Source organism: Cryptomeria japonica, chromosome 9 (genome assembly GCF_030272615.1).
Source record: "Cryptomeria japonica chromosome 9, Sugi_1.0, whole genome shotgun sequence".
NCBI classification, from domain to species: Eukaryota; Viridiplantae; Streptophyta; class Pinopsida; order Cupressales; family Cupressaceae; genus Cryptomeria; species Cryptomeria japonica.
Window position 1 is genome coordinate 708284116 of NC_081413.1, and position 18429 is coordinate 708302544.

At 37.5% G+C, this 18429-nt stretch overlaps 1 non-coding gene across 1 annotated transcript in view; it reads right to left on the reverse strand.

The window, feature by feature from the left end:
- Positions 1-18429, reverse strand: part of LOC131073907 (uncharacterized) — a 72499-nt gene that overhangs the window by 5086 nt on the left and 48984 nt on the right. The window contains exon 6 of the transcript XR_009358991.1: positions 6861-7090. This is a non-coding gene — a transcript (uncharacterized LOC131073907). The remainder of the gene's footprint in view (positions 1-6860; positions 7091-18429) is intronic.

Sequence of the window (18429 nt, forward strand, 5' to 3'; positions counted from 1 at the left end):
GACATGGTGGGGGTAGATTGATATGTTCTTGCCTTAGGAAGTGATTGAAAGCATTGAGGAATGAAGATTTTGACCTAAGACATGAATTTCGCTCCTAACCCTTCCAAAGGGTCCAAAGCGAAATTCATATTTCCTCTACTTTGCTCTTTAGCTTGACCAAGTTTAGAGCTTCTAAGGAATAGTTTGGAGGACTTGGATGCATATTTTCCTTGGAGAGAAGGTTTGAGGCAATAGAATGATGGAAATCAACCTAAAAGGAGAATTTCGCTCCTGACCCTTCCAAAGGGTCCAGAGTGAAATCCTCATTTGACCCCCTATTTTGCCTAAGGCATTGAAGGGTGAAGTTTTCAAGCTATTTTGGTGGTAAGTGGACTTGATTGTGGTGAGAAGAAATTGGTTAAATCAAGTTTGAGTGAGTTGAGGAGGAAAGAGGTGTGAAATCAACACAAAACTTGAATTTCGCTCCTGACCCTTCCAAAGGGTCCAAAGCGAAATTCTTAGAAGACACCCACTTCTTCCTTGACTAGACCAAGATTTTAGTTTCTAAGGCATATTGAGAAGGTTTTGACATGTTCTTGCCTTAGGAAGTGAATGGAAGCATCAAAAGGTGAAGGATTTGTCCAAGATCAAGAATTTCGCTCCTGACCTTTCTAGAGGGTCCAGAGCAAAATTCTTGCGAACACCTTTTTTTTTCCCCTTAGAGGAGGTCAAGTCCTTGGTCTTTATGGCGTGGATGGAAGTAAGATAACATGTCTTTGCCTTTTGAGGTGGTTTGGAGTTGGAGAAATGAAGAATCAAGCCTAGAACATGATTTTTGCTCTTGACCCTTGCTAAGGGTCCAGAGCGAAAATCTCCATGGACCTCATTTTCTTCCTAGTTTGGCCAAGTTCTTAGTGTCCAAGGCATTTTGGAGGGTAGATTGGTATGTTCTTGCCTTGAGAGGTAGTTGGACGCATTGAAAGATGAAGATTTTGCCTAGAACAAGAATTTTGCTCCTGACCCTTCCAAAGGGTCCAGAGCAAAATTCTTGATAAACCTCTTTTGCTTCCATGTTTAGGCCCCAAACCTTGTTCCTTGGGCGAAGAGTGGTGTATTTTTACCTTGCAAAGAAGATTGGAGTTGAAAAGATGAAGAGTCAAGCCTAGAGTTCAAATTTTGCTCCTGACCCTTCTAGAGGGTCTAGGGCAAAATTTCACAAAACCACTCTTTTCTCTCAATTTTATGCTAAGTCAAGTATGGGCTAGGGTAAATTGAGATGGGAGATTCCTTTAGGCATGAATTTGACTTGTTGGTGATCTTCAAACTTGAAGGAATTGAGAAAAAACATGAATTTCGCTCCTGACCCTTCCAAAGGGTCCAGAGCGAAATTCTTAAAATCACCTATTTTCCCTTCAAAACAAGTCAAGTCTTTGGTTGTTATGGCTTGGATGGGTGTGAGGTGGTGTGACCTTGCCTTCGAAGATGAATTCAAGTGAGAGGAATGAAGGAATAAGCTCAAAATAAGAAATTCGCTCCTGACCCTTCCAAAGGGTCTAGAGCGAAATTCCTTAAAACACCCTTTTCCTTTCATTTTTATGCCAAGCTAAGCCTAGACCAAGATGGGAGAAGTTGGGGATTTCGCCCTTGGAATGTAATTTTCTAATTGGCTAAGGAAGTTTGTTGTAACAAACCCTAATTAGGGTTTCTATTTTGCAATCCTAGCCATTGGTTCTAAGTCAATCAGAGCCGTCAATTTGTAAAGGGCTCTCTATATAAAGCCCTGACTCCTCATTTGTAAAGGTTAATAGTTAATAGTGGGTGAATAGTTAGAAATGGTGAATAGTTAGCTGATAGAATAGCAATTAGAGTAGATTAGGAGGACAAGGCAAGAAATTGTTGCCATTGATTGTAAATAAACTCCATTTTCATTGAAGTTATGGTGAAGTGTGTTGTTTCTTTGCAATATGCATGGTCTCTTGTTGAATCTTCACTCTAGATGATAGATAATTAAATTGAATGAAAGAAGTTATTGAATGCACTCACATGGAATCCACCTAGTCCAAACCACTAGCCTTTTGCTGACTGTAAGAGTGCCTTGTGTGGTCAACTGGCATAGAACGAGCTTAATCCTGAGTCATAGCACCTCTGTTGTTCACGCATTATCTTGAATGGTGATCAGTATCTGATGGTGTACGATTTGGACATATTTGAAACATCCCTTAGAAGATCGCACTAAGTTGGTGTTGAATTGTTCAACCTGATGGTGAGACCCAGCCCAGTAGGATTCCACCTAGTCATTCATCCATCTTCTCGCATTCTAGGTCTTAGAGTAGACTTCTTGAACCTTGTATCTTTTGCCATTTCTTTATCTTCCAGTTAGTAAATAGGACTTGTGATTCCAGCAAATCAGACATTCAGGTCGTCAAAAGTAAGTCCCCTTGTGATTCCAGCAAAATCACATCGTATCACAAAGAGCTTATCCACACGTAGAGAACCTACATATCAGAACCTTGGAGTTATTCCGATTGATCCTTCGGTGAGATCTTCAACAGTCGGGAAGCTTTGTTCAAGAGAGGATAAGATACCTTGGTATTTTATTCTGTGTTTGGTCGTGTACAAAAAACACATCAACACAATAGAGAAATGAATAAATAAAACTTCACAAGGAATTACTGTAGTCTTATGCAATCAAGTGTCTCACAATGAACTAAACATTATAGAGTTTGGAATAATGTTTATTTCATATGTTTTGTTATAGTTTTTCTTGGTTACTCATGAGGCTATTTTTATTTATTCAATTGTATTTTACAAAGAATGTATTATAGTCTTATGAAATGTCACACCCTAATCTGGATATTTTTTTGGAGTTTTTTTTTTTCTAGTTTTTTGTGTTTTTGCAATTTCTGATTTTTTTGGTATTTTGTATATAATGGAAATGAAAGCTGAAAACTGAAATTGAACAACTCCTAAAACTATGAGATAAATTACTTCATCAAACTGAAATATTATTTGCATTTGATTAAAATTATGAACATACCCCAATCAACGCCTAGGATTGCCAAGCAACATAACACTCCATACGTCCAGCTGGAGGATATTTTTGCTGATGATTGATGGTCAGCTGCTGATCAGAACTAGTACGACCTGATTTAGGGTCTGAAAATGATCTTAAATTGCCCTCCCAACCACTATGTTGGCCCTAGGAAAGGTACAGCCTGATTTTGGAGATGGTACGGCCAGCAATGATGATTCCAATGCCTCTAATCTGCAGTTCAAACCCTTCGATTTGCTCTCCTTCAATCTCTTGAAATTCTAATCAGACTTTGATGAATTTGAATCCAATGAAGTGCAATTATAACCTTTGAATGAGATTATCTAATTGAGTGCTCTTGGGTGATCTTCCACACCTACAAACACTATTCTCTTTGAGAGATTTCGTCCTCAAAAAGCTATGGCTTTCACAACCAGCAAACCCTTTCTTCAGGTCTCCTCATGAAATTTGCATACAAGAATGAATAAAAAAAACTCTCAAATGAGCTTTTATATTTCTCCCAAAACCCACGTCCCACTTGGCTTTTTAATCATTTAAATTATTTGCTTTTTGATGTTTTAAAAATCTCCAAAGTTGGCATCCACTTTATGACTTATTAAAAAGTCACTTTATCAAATGGCCTAAAAATCATTTAACCCCCTTCATGTCGTCATATCATAAAGTCATTTAATATAATTAATATTAGCAGAGTCACTGCTAGATAAGACTTCAAAAACTTATATTAAATCACTTAACCTTGATAAATGCCAATAAAAATTCATGAGACTAATCCTACCAACTTTTTAGATATAGCCATGATGCCCACTAATCATCTTGTGACTTACTATATATAGTCAGTATAAACAGGAAATCCTAGCATTGCATGAGAGATTGAATACTTCCACAGGTGCTCTGTCCCACCACTTCCTCTATCAGAAACTGAGCTTGAAAAGGAATTGCAAAAAGAGACAATTGAGAAGAGTAGAGGAGTCTTTGGTGGAGGACGGTACACGGTTGATGAAAATCTATAAGAGAAGCGAAAAGTGGTAAGCAAAGTCACGGGAGGAGGATGACGTTTGTTCCAGCCAGATGCTAGAAGAGGAGGGAAAAGAAGTGCTTTTGTGTGCAGGTGACACAACAATGAAGTTCATTGCAAGTTGTTTATGATGTAGAGGAAGGACAAAATACAAGGTTCTAACAAGTTTGCTTCAAAGGTCCTAACAACTCACCATGGATAGAACCTAGGCCCTCACTTCAAGACTGCTTCCATGTGACCTACTTGTGCATTCTTTGGGCATGCTTGCATATGAGATCTCAAACAAAGGTATTCAGCCTGCAATAAGGCTTTGTGACATTGTTCTTGCTACTACCAAACAGTCCTAACATTACTTTACTCAAGTTCCCTTCACTGGTTTTTAGTAATAGGCTACCCTTTAGTGCTAAAACAACACCAACCCTCAATATTGGTTCAAAAACCCCTCAAGGACAGACTCAACAATCTGTTTCCCACACATTGGGCACCCTCCAAGGCTGTACTACTTCTGTACATAACAAAAACAAAACATTTTAATGTAAAACCCTACCCTTCTACTAACACCTTGTCTGTTTTGCAGGGTTTTAGTATAGGACTGGTGAAAAGATCTTGTCAGTAAGAGTATTCTTCAACTTCTCCAATTGGTTTACAGGCCGTACACGTCCGTACCAAGAGAATTAAAGGCTGCTGCACTCAGAAAAATACAAGTTTAAACGTGCCAAAATGAGTTTTTTGCATTCAATCATTCTCCAACCTTTGGTTTCAAGTATACCATCTCTTTATATACCATTTGCATCAATTTCGACCACCCAACCACTTCCCAACTTCCTTCTTAACCAAAATGACAACTTTTACATTCCTTTGTTGACAACATTGACAACATTTTGCAATTTTTGACAACTTTCACCCCTAACCACTAAAACATTCAAAAATGGTCAATGGTCTTGAATGACCCCAAATGGTCTTAAATGACCTTATTTGCCCAAAACAGGTAAAACCACATCAAAAACCAAAATTGTGCAACATGACATAAAATGCATCCTGTGATGCCCCTGCATCAATTTACAACATGGAAGGGTAATCCTATTACCTAATTTCCTACCAATGTGTCTGGTGCAGGATCACCTGAGCGAGTCAGCAATCGGTACCACCGTTTTTTGGTTTGTCTTGGCTTTGTTTGGCATCTCTCTGTATGTTTGCAGAAATTTCAGATCTTGTCACACAAATTGTTGCATTTCATATTGAAGCAAAAGTGGAACTATAGACAACACACCTTAATTATTTACAGAATGCCTCAAAGAGATGTCGTCCCATGGAATGCAATGATTGCAAGATTTTGCAAGAAAAGGATTGGGCAAGAATGCTTTAAACACTTTCACAGATTGGCAAATTCCGCAACCTTTACAAGCATCCACATAGCCTATGCTTTGAAGCAGGGAATGGGAATCAACGAAGAGAATGTTCAGGCAAACTTGTGAATTGCATCATCAAAATTTTGAAAAGTAAAAGTTTGTTATTATACTGGTTCATCCCTTCCTCTCCCCCCCCCACCCTTCTCAATATAATTGTGGACTCTTCACCATCCCTGTCCCAAAACCTTGGTGGAAGATAGAAAATTATGACAAGATGACTTTCATGTAGTCTAGAATACATGATCATCTTCATTTTACCATATATTTGTGTCCCTATATATCCTTGACAAGATGACCTACATCACTAGGGTACTTCAATATTAGGCAAAGTGTTTTGGCATGATTAAACTTTTTTGCAGATTGTACAGAAAATGGAGACAATTATTTTTTCTTCATTTGTTTTGATAAAAAATCTTTTAATGAGCCATCAATTTTCCAAAGACATTAACAAAACTAAAATCCGAAACAAAGTAACAACACGAAGTAATAACAAGAGAAGCAGAACTAGATATAAACAGGAAACCATGGAAAAACAAATAAATGAATAATAAATAGCCCAGGTTACTACAGATGGCAAAAAGGTTTGAATTCTCGATCTTGATGAAAACCACAGTTTCAGGAGAAACCAACCACCCCCAACAGAATGAATCCTACAAAGTCAGGTCCTCTTGCAATGCTATTATACAGAGAAAAGAAATCTGTGAATTTCCCCCATTTAACTTGAATTGATCAGAAACTGAGGTTTAAAAATATCTTCCTTGTCGGACATTTTTATCATATGAAGCCATTTTATTAAAATTGAAAGCTTTATTGGCTTGTTTGCATTTTTGTTTTTCCCATCTAGGACAGCTTCAAAATATTGTTTCAAACATTTTCGTGTAAAATCAATATTAAAGTCAAACAATGATTCAGTTTTCAGTAAACTCTCTTATTGGCCACAAAGGAAGACACAAAGGATGTAGAAAATGATGCTGCAAGAAGCAGCTTGTTTCAAGATCCAAAGTCAACTCGCAATATTATGTTGCAACAGCAAAATATTATCAGTATAGATGCAAATAAATTTCAGTAAATTAAACAAAATGTTTCAGAACAACCACTAGGAATATATCTACATTGACATGTAGTTTTCCTATTCATTATTCTCCTTTAAAAAGTGCATATTACTTTTACGTATTCTTCTACCTACTTGTTGGGTTGCATTTTTTTTAACGTAATCCAAATTCTAAATGAGTTGAAAGATAAAACAATATTGCTTTGTTGGTACTTATTTATGCAGTTGTTCAGAAAATGAGAAAAATGACTAACCTTCAATAAATTCAAAGAAAATATCAACTTTTATATACAATCCATGTCAAATCTTATTTAAATAATATGAAAATTTAGAGAGAAAATCAAGAATCTTGACCTGTGAATGGGTAAGGCCACATAAGCCTGCTTTTCAAGCACTATATGCTGCAGTGTTTCGTTCACTTTGCAAAACTCATGTGCTTGAGATGTTAATTATACTAGACAGACCAGGAGGCATGTATGGCAGTACACATTCTGACATGTAATAGGATCCATTCAAATTGACAGAAATTGTCTCTACAAATACTTTCATTGGGTCCTCATCATCCAAGTAAGTAATTGTTTTTGCTGACAAATTAACGGTATCTATGTATTAGGAGCATCTGATGAAGATTTTAATAAACAAATCATAAAATTCTGGGAAAGAAAGTGTATACTACAGAATAAGGAAAACGAACATAAAGTATATTATTTACAGGGAGGAAATTAATGAAGCAAACACTCACACAATACTATACAGAAAAAAGAACACAATAACATAATAATTTGCCATTTTTCCTTGCATGCAATGTTTGTGAAAATAATACAGATGCTTGAAAATTCACCAAAAAATTTGAGCAATAACAGACTTCAAATTTTAGATTAACTTTTGGGAATGCCTCGGATAATTATTCAATCGCAAACGATGGTTTCTCAACCTCAAAATATAGCGGACCTGCTAGTTTTGATTTTAACCCAGAATAACCTATGGAAAATTTTGTCAATCAGCTTGCTTGTGATACCAACCCACTTTACATTGCCCAATGAGCCCTTTTCCTTAAAAATAGACAAACAATTGACTTCAAAATATGCCACTGTCTAGCCTGCAACTATTTCAGAATGTCAACCTAGATATCATCTCAACAAATTGACTTTTTCATGTTCCAAACCACAGTACCAGAAGTGCAACCTATGCCAAACACAAGAACAATAAAAGGACCTGCAATAGGCTGCTGATCTAAGTTATTCTCAGATGATTTGTTTGATTTTGGGGTGTTCCAAGAGTTCCAGATAACTAATCTTAGTCTCAAAGAGTATGATTGTCTACAGGGTGCTTCCAACTTTGCACCTCAGACATGCAAAATGCAAATGCTACGGGAGGAAGTTCTTCTTTAGAATTTTATGGAGAGGAAGGTTAAAAGCTTCTACCAACCTGGTTTAATTGGCCAAACATAATAAAAGGTTTGCCAATGAAGCAAATCATCCTTGAATCGGTGATACACCATTTGATCCCTCACATCATAGAGAAGAAGACAACAAAGGAAATGTACAATGCCTTAATCACTCTACACCAAAGTGTGAACATTTCCTGCAAGATGTTGCCAAAGAATAAGTTCATTATTACCCATATGCACGATACAAACAAGATGGCCAATTACCTTAAGAAGATCAATGATGAGCTTCTAGATCAGCTTGCTGCTATTAGGGTGAAGCTAGAGAATGATGGGCCAATGTCTATAACTATAAATGGGTTCTCTCCATCCTAAGACCCATATGTTTGTGCTTTTGGAAAGCCTCCCACTTCTAAGAAGCTTTGCAATGATTTCATTCAAGAGGAGACTACACTAGAGAATATTTCAACAAAATTGGAGTCAGAATGTAATATGCACCCTATATTTTCTTTTTCTTTTTTTTAAGAAAGTTGAATATGAGATTTTTGGAGATAATATGATTGTTATCAATAAATCTTGCACCCTTACTAAAGCTATGAACTTCAGCAGCCTATTGATACATGGGAACACTTCAAGGTTGTGGGTGACCTAAAAATGAAGTGGACCTCCGGAGTAAGCTGGTTCTTTTCTAAGTACTTCACCTAAACTAACACTTCTTGCAAAGGAAAGAGTAAGAAAGAGGGCATGAAAAATGAAAGTTAATCCTAAGGTGATAGACCAAAATGATAATCTGAAATTACACAACAAATAACACACAATAAAGCCAGTAATAAAAAGACTCTCCTACACAACCCAATAAATCATAACCTTTGCATCAATAGTTCATAAGAAGGCTAAAAATCACAGTTTTAAGAGGAGAAAATAATCTTTCTCACAACCTAAGACTGCTATTTCACACACACAGCTTAGAACCTGCAAATAATTATACTCTTGCATAAGGTACCAACATGAAATACAGTTTCCAGGACAAAGAACATCACAAGAACCTGTATTAACACTCAGGTTACACAATAACAGAAGAATTTGGGAAGGTATGAACTGCTTATTAGTGCTAAAAGGTGTTACAACACTATCAAAATCTGAAAGTTGAATTACAAACCCTTCACTTTCTGCAAAAAGAACTCTCAAAATTTCAGGCTGCCAAAAGTGAACTAGTAAGAACTACTCCAATAATGAAGACTTGGAGATATATATGCTTTACAAAACAGTCAATGGAAATCAGATTCCACCTCCTCTTGGTCGAGCAGACTCAAAAAACCCACTTTTCAGGGCCTAAAACAAATCTAAAAGGGAAAGGGCTTGAGAAAAAAGTCAAGCCACCCTATCTCCTGCCATAAAAGCCCTTAATTGCACATTAAATGGCCCCTAAATATCTCTGAACATGCCTACAATCCCTCATAAATGCATAAAATATCTCTGAACTGCTCAAGAAATGCAAATAAGATAAATATCTAATAAAGTGATTTTTTTCTCTTTTATTAACACTTTATTAAATATTTATTTTATTTTCATTTATACATTAAAGTCAAGACTCTAATAAATATAATGAGAAACATATTTAATAAATTGATTTGTAACATATCACTTTAATAAGTATATTTATTATTATGTTTATTTAAATTCATGTTTTTATCTTTCATATATAATATTTATTAAGTGATTTATAGATTACCACTTAATAAATATTTTTATTACATTGACATGATTATTATTAAGTGATAATCTAAAAATCACTTAATAAATATATTATATGCATTGCAAGGGGATGAAAAAAATAAAAACATTTGATCCCTTCACCACCACGAGCATATTACCAAGGAGAGAGAAAAATAAAAAATAAAGGCAAAAAATACCTAAGCAATAATCGATGCATATAGGGTAATTGGAACCCTAAAGCATTTCATTTCCTCCTCTTTGCCTTCGATAATTTTCATCTGCTCTGCTGGTGAGTGCCGCCACGAGCTAGGGTTTTGTTGATGTGTTTTTTGTACACATGCGAACACAGAATAAAATACCTAAAGGTACCTTATCCTCTCTTGAACAAAGTTCCCGACTGCTGAAGATCTCGCCGAAGGATCAATCGAGGCAACTCCAAGGTTCTTGTATGTAGGTTCTCTACGTGTGGATAAGCTCTTTGGTGTACGATGTTATTTTGCTGGAATCACAAGGGGACTTACATTCGACGACCTGAATGTTTGATTTGCTTTAGATATTGTTGGAACGTGAGATTTCACTGGTCCTAGTGTTGTGACGTTTTCACACATCGCCCCATTGCAAATGGGGACCCCCTTCTTTTTAGGCCCTCCTAGTTTTTTGGCTTGCAGTTTTGTGGTCTTTTCGCAACAGTCTTGTCAATCTCTCTGCTTTGCAAGTGTTTGGGGGTCATATTGATTAAATCTGCTTTCTGTTTGAGCGATTTCGGCTAAGTCTAGGACTCGTTTGGTGAATTTTAGGGTTTTTGCCTTCTGTCCTAGATTTTAGGGGTTTCTGTTAGGGTTTTGGAAAAACTGAACATACAACTGGAATCATGACCCTTCAAGGAACCTCCCAGTAAAATTTAAGCCAAAACGGAGCAACTTTCTATTTTTAGAAAGTTCCTATTTTTTAGGGATTAAATAGGGATTTTACTAAGTCTCGGATTGGTCTAATTTTTCCAGAAATTAAACTTACTATTTTTAGTAAGTTCTATTTTTAGTAAGTTTCTATTTTTAGTAAGTGCTTTTCTAACCTATTTTGCCCAAACCTTGACATTTTGAAACACTTACTATTTGGGAAAATCTATTTTTGGCAGGATCTTCACAGGAAAACACTGAAAGTTGAATATCTCTGAAGACTGAACGTTCCTGAAGACCATTTCTAAATCCGGAAAAGTTAGAAGGCAGACAAGTTGGATAAAAAATGGTTAAGTTTGGAACTCCTATTCTAGAAGAGGAAAGCATGCAAAATCATCCAAGTCCAGAAATTCACATCAATCCACCAATGTCATCCTGATCCGAAAATGGCCTGAAATTTGACTAAGTCTGGAAATTTGGAAGATCTTCCAAAATCCAGAATTTGCATTATGATTCCTATGGACCTGAAACCACTCTCAAACATCCTGACAATATATATGAAATATAACTTAAAGTATAAGTTTCTTATACTTAAATGTTATATTTCATATATATATCCTGACGAAGAGCCTGAAATGATGGAAAATTCCATGTGTCCATGGACATGGCCAAAATGCGCCCAAGTTAGGGCTGGGGCGCCAAAATGAGAAATGCATTCACAAGTGGAAAATTCCACCTCTCCATGGACATCTCCAAAATGCGCCCAGGTCAGGGCTGGGGCGCCAAAATGAGAAATGCATTCACAAGTGGAGAATTCCACCTCTCCATGGACATCTCCAAAATGCGCACTGGTCAGGGCTGGGGCGCCAAAATGAGAAATGAATTCACAAGTGGAAAATTCCACCTCTCCATGGACATCTCCAAAATGTGCCCAGGTCTGTGCTGGGGCGCTGAATTCAAGAAGGCATTCACAAGAGGGAAATCCATGAATCCTTGGCATGGTGAAAATTTCACCCAAGCTAAAAATTGAAATTTCGCCTAAGGCACAGAATCCAAGGAGTCAAGGAGGAATAAAAAAAAAAAAATTCCCCTCGGGCAAATTTTTGAATTTGCTATTTTTAGACACCGAATCTCGACAAAGTGTGGAAAATTTTATAGATTCGAAATCGTGGCAGAATTCTCCATCCAATGAACTGACTCCTAAATTTTAGGAGGATCCCTAAAAATAGGGATGTTGAAAAGGAAACATGGACAATTCACAAAACAATGAATTCCTTCCTCCAGGACAGAATTCCTGAAAAAGGTAAAAATTTGGCTAAGTGTTGGAAATTCGTTCCTTCACGGCAGAATTCCTGAAAAAGGTCAAAATTTGGCAAAGTATTGGAAATTCCTTCCTTCAGGACAAAATTCCAGGAAAGATGAAAATTTGGCTAAGTATTGGAAATTCCTTCCTTCGGGACAAAATTCCAAGCAAGGAAGAAATACACCCAAGGATGAATTGAACATAAAATTTCTAAGGCAAGGAAGGAATCAGGGATGAACTGAACAAGAAATTTCCCCTCCAGGGAAAAATTTGAAAAATCCATTCTCGGGCATCAAATCACATCCAAATTTCAAAAGTTTTACAAATTTGGATTCGTAGGAGAATTTTCTCTCTCCGGGACCGCGGAACCCTAATTTGGAAATTTTCCTAAAAAATAGGAAATGTGCAGAATTGATGAAAAACCTTCTTTGAGCAAGGAAAGTTGAAGAGACTTCAAGAAAATTTTTCCTGAATCGAATTTTCCCTCTCCAACAATTCCAGATGTGCAGGAGCGGATATATGACGGCAGAGTCCATTTGCATGGCGAGGATCTATTGAACGCATGGCAGTATGGTGGCGCATTCATTGCCGAAATATTTGACCAAATGGCAACCTGGTCATTGCATGTTGAATTTATGGCAGATTCCTTTTGCATGCAACCGCCGCATGTGGAAATGATGGAGCATGTATGACATAATGGGGTGATTTTTGCATGGATGAATATTCAATGCATGTTGGGTGAATTTGAAGAAGGTGGTGCATTTAATGCGCAGTGGATGCTATTTTGGGTACTTTTGAATTAATTGTATATGGGCATGATGGGTTATTAATTGGAGATTCCCACCTTGTTGCATCATGTGTGGAGAATCTTTTAGGGAAAACCCTAATTAGGGTTTTGCATGTAGCCAGGGCTTGAAGCCTATATAAGGGGTGACCCCCCCCCTCATTTGTAAAGGAGGGAGCTTTGTATGAAATTTTTGCGATAAGTTTTGGAGAAAATAATAGTGAAGCATTGTTCTCTGATGGTGTCCACTTCAATTATTTTTTCAAAGCTTGCATGGTTTCACCTTCCTCACTTAGATTATAATTAGTTTAGTGCTTTGATTCCAATGGAAAATGTAATGGTGTTTGATGAATTTTCATGGTTCATACTTTTTGCATCTTGCTAATTGTAAGTTGCAGTGTAAAGTTAGCCTGAACTCCCAAATTTGTGCTAAGTTCAATTGTGAATAGTCGTTTGGATTGCGTCGTGTTGGGTATTCAGATGCACTTTTCTCAATATGAAAATCCTCCAACATCCTCAGAAGATTGCACCGGTTCCTGCGGAGTTGTAGTTTATCTTGGCGAAGCAGAGCTTGGTTTATTTGGAATTTGTCCACCAGAGCACTATTCATTGTTATCACTGCCCCTTAGGAATAGATTTAGATCCTTCTGATCCCTTTCCCTTTTACTTTCAGTTCATTTTAGTCCGTTCGAAGCAACAGCATCGCAAAATTGCCATATCCGATGATGGAGTTCTAGCCACAACAGAGAAGTGAAAGACCGATGCAAACGTAAGGCCCCTTGGATTACCAGCAATCACATCAGCCAACTGAGTCACGTCCACGCATTGAAGGAACCTTGGAGTCGATTGTTTGAACTTCTTGCAATCTTAGCATGCAATCATACTTTGATCAAGAGAGAGTGAAGTGACCGTTAGGCAACTTTATTCTGTGTTCGACGTAGTCATAAAAAACACGTCAACACCTAGATTTTGAAAAAAAGGAAAAAGGAGAAGGGTTGAAACGGGATCTATTTCTAATACTAAGAATGTAAGAGCAATGAATGACCTTTGATGAAATTCTAACTAAGTCTTGCTTTGACATCCCAGGACCATCTCCACAAGGTTAGTGCGATCTTCTGAGGAAAGCTTTATGATGTTCAAATCACCGCTACAGGCATGGACACCATCAAGCTGATGCATATCAATGAAGAAGCAACAATTGAAGTTAAGCTTAAGCTGAATGATTCCAGTTGACTACACAAGGCAAGTCTGCAATCAACAAACTGCTAGTAGTATGGATATACAAATTTCATCATCGATCATACACATTTCTTCCACTCATCTAATAACATGAAATCAAATTTGAGAAGTATAGAGACCATGTAAATTGTTGAATCGACCCATAGAATTCACCATTTCTTCAATGAAGTTTACAAGTCCTTTACAACAACATCTTGGCAACAATCTTTGCCTTCTCTTTCTATTCTACTCTAAGTATTTCCTACTCTCTGACTATTTACTATTAGCTCACTATTCACCCACTATTGACTATTAACTAGCTATTATCCTTTACAAATGAGGAGCCAGGGCTTTATATAGAGAACCCTTTACAAACAGATGGCTCTGATTGATTTAGAATCAATGGCTAGGATTACAAGATAGAAAGCCTAATTAGGGTTTGTTACAACAAACTTCCTTAGCCAATTAGAAAATTACATTCTAGGAGTGAGGACCAATAGGAAGCAGGGGTAGGTGCCTCTAAGTTTGTGCCGCCTCCGGTAAATTAGGTACATTGAATCTGGACATGCTGATGTGGACCAATCCGACTGGAGGAATGATGACTGGGATGCCACCTTGTCTGACACTTGTAACTTGGTTGATGTTCAATTTGATGAGGCTGAGAAGCTAACTTTGATTAACTCTTCTGAGACTATCTGCTTCTTCAACGGACCCTTGCACTGACCTTATTTGATTCTCCTCTGTCTTTGACGTGATGGATGGGTGGTGTACCTTTCCTTGAAATGCTGGCAACGCCTTTCATTGTCATCTTGTGGTTCCTTAGTGCGGCAAAGTGAAGTTTCTGGAGGTAGCTGGCAATTCCTTGAACACATTGAGTCTTCCAATGCTTCAAAGCGCCTTGAGACTTCCCTTTTGCCTGTGGAACGTCCTTGATGATGATGGACTGGAAGAGGTCATCTTTGTCCTGGCCTGGTCTTCTTTCATCTGCAAAACAAACCAAAAGGTGATTAAGTACATATGACATGTTCATTTCAACAAAGCATTTTCCACCTTAAATCATCAGCAAGAAGACTTTAAAATAAAGCTCGCTCAAAATCCTTCCCAGGGATAGGCCCTATAAGAATTTTGCCCTAGACCCTTTGGAAGGGTCAGGAGCGAAATTTGCTATTTTGCCCAATTTAGACCTCTTTTCAACATTATCTCACAACTAGCTCTTCGCCTGGCCCAAACAAGGTGAAAAATAGGAGTTTCCAAGGATTTCACCTTGGACCCTTTGGAAGGGTCAAGAGCGATTTCCTTGATTTTGTCTTAATTGCCTCATTTTTTCACTCCAAAATCCTCTTAAAGGTGAGCATATGCTAGTTTTAGTTCAACAAAGCCTAGGGATTCAATTCTTTAGCTTCTAACATGGGCAAATTAGGTGATGATGAGAATTTCGCTCTGGACCCTTTGGAAGGGTCAGGAGCGAAATTCCTTCTTTAGGTCAAAACTCACCTTTGTTTCATTGACAATCTCTTCTAAGGCAATCTCTAAGGTCCATTCACCTTGATCACTGCCTTGGCTCAACACTATCTTGAAGAAAACATGACATTTTGTGAATTTCGCTCTTGACCCTTTGGAAGGGTCAGGAGCGAAATTCACCTTTTAGGCTTAATTCTTCATCTCCTTCACTTCAACTCATCTTGCAAGGCTAAATAACCTTACTCCAATCTCAACCACACCCTAGGAATCAAAATCCTAACTTGACACAAGGAGGAAATAGTGGATTTGAAGAATTTTGCTTTGGACCCTTTGGAAGGGTTAGGAGCGAAATTCACCTTTTACTTGTTTATCCTCACTCAATTCCATTCTTTTCACTTTGTTTCCTCTAGACTTCCTTTTTTGAATCCATTTCTCTACTTGGCAACATTTGCTTGATCCTCAAAAGCCTTGAAAAGGAAAAAAATTCGCTCAAAAACCTAGCCAGGGACAAGACCTATCCAGAATTTTGCTCTGGATGCTTTGGAAGGGTCAGGAGCAAAATTTGACATTTTGGTCTCTCCTTCAAGATTCATGTATGGAATATAACATTTAAGTATAAGTTCTTATACTTTAAGTTATATTCCATATATACTGTCAGGATGTTTGAGAGTGGTTTCGGACCTCCAGGAGTTATAATGCAAAATCTAGTTTTTGGAGGATTCTTCAGTTTTCCAGACTTAGTCAAATTTCAGGATCAGGAAGACATTCCAGACTTAGCCAAATTTCAAGGCCTTTGAAGATCAGGATGACATTCCAGACTTCATCACTCACCAACTTGACCTAGCTCAAACCTTCAAGGATGATACTCACTCACCAAGCAAGACACAATTAGCAAAAAGAGCAAAACTAGGCCCTAAGGAAGACTCTCAAAGAAACCCTAATTTTGGGGCCCCGTGGACTCACCCTGGCTCAAGCAGAGCCTGCCATCCTAGTGATCCCTCTGGCAACACTCAGCATGCAAAGGCTAATAGACAAACCCTAAAAACCTAGAAAGCAAACCCCAGAAAGCAAAAAAGTAGGGGTCCCCATTTGTAATGGGGCGATGTGTGAATACATCACAACAGGTTTGAAGGCCTCTTTGGAAGAAAACACAGAAATCGAAGGGCACGTTTTTGTTGATTCTGTGTGCTACCATATGGATTTCTAGAATAATCCGAAGTTTTCTGGAAAAGTTGAAATCAATACTCAAGCTGCCATGGGGGATTTCACAAGGTTTTTTCTGGAAATTTTCGACCAATAATTAGGCCGCCATAGGTAAGCTTTACCTTCACGCATAACAACTCAGTTTTGAGCATTTATAATGACTAGACAAAACGTGAAATATTGATGCTCTCTATTAATTTTATGGGTGAAAATACTACGCATGATTTTGCAGTCTTATATTCACTATATAGGTCGTGACTTAAAGCTATGGTGTTGATCATTGTGCAAATGTTTGTATTTTGGCGATCAATGCATTGCCTTTGACTGCAAATATGTTCTGATATTAGTGTAGTTGCTTTCTCATGTAATAGGCACTCTATGCTGCCCCATCCACCACTATCAAACTCTCTTCCTAGGCTAAGTATCCTTCATGTCTCTAACAATGAATGTGACCTTATACACCATCAATGATAATGGGATCACTGTAAATGTATGCTTTCTTTTGTGTTATCATTATGACTGCAACCTCCAGAATATTGAGCTTTCTATTACTCATGACACTTAATGCTACTAACTGCATATTTTATCTAGGAGTCTTAATGAAGATCTGATTCTTGGAGATGCTCTTGGTGACTATTTGCTAGAAGACTGACCTCATATCTTTCTAGTTATTATCTCCTTGATTGCTCCATAGGCTTTCTCAGACTTTAGGTCTCAAGGACTTTATGACTGTCAAAGTCTTATTGTCCTTTGACAATGAATTGGACTGTTTAAAGACCTGTAACTTTTTATGGCCTGAGACTTATTGCTTGGCAAATCTTTATCTTTCCTGTAGCTCTTAATGTGCTTTGACTTTACCTGCTTCAAGACATTTTGCAAGGTATGTCACAGTATCTCCTGTAGCTGTGACTTGGCTATTCATAAAGGAATGGGCTAGTTATTGTTCTAAATCTGAACCTTCATTCATGTTGATGCTACAATAATGTTGTCTTCCTTTTTTGGACTAATACTTTGACCTGTAATGCTTGTTGAGAAAACTGTTGTCTCTCACATGGCTTCATGACTGTCTCATAACAGTCCTTTCTATTTGTTACCTTCAAAATGGTAGATGTTGTGATCTACCCTCTTTTGATGAACTGTCTCATATTTAGGCCTTTGCCAGTACTATTGGTGTTGCTCCAAAAACTATGCACCGTTCTTTTGATCTTCAATCCCTAAGATCAGTCATTGAACAACTCCATTGACTGTCCTAAAGGCTCTACAAGGGCTGCTTGTTGAACTGTTGGCACATTACAACTATGCATCTTTTCTTTATTGCTATGAATTACTTCACATGATCATTCATTGTCTTCATCTCTCTGTTGTCATGACTCTTTCATACATGGTATCTTAAGCTCATGACAAACTACTCCTTCATGATAAGACTTATTATGCCATTGGCAAAAGGCAATATCTGAAAAGATAAGACGACTGTCCCTTAATAGAACATTGTTAATCATTGCAAGAAAAATTGTCATTGCTCTAAACAGTTATATGTTTCCCTCATGGTTACTATGATGACGTTCATTTTCTTTCCCTTTCATTGCATCATCCACATCATTGTAATCTCATTGAGCATTTATTTGTTGCTTATGACAGCAAGTTCTCCCATTCGCTGCCCTAGGTGATATATAACTGATTGATGAGATTACAATGATATGGTGATTGCACACTTCCCTCTGGCAAAACACCAAAGAAAGATAGCATGCTAGGCTCAACCCTTGTGGGGGCCCATTTTACCCCACATGCTGTAATATTAAATGAAGTAATCAGCAATGAAACTTTACCTGTATCTGCACATTGGGCAAACTTGTTAGACAAAACCATGAGTTTCAGATTTGTTCTTTTCTTTCTTCTGATACATATAATGATTACAAACTGATATAATGCATTATAGATTGTGCATGTAATGATGA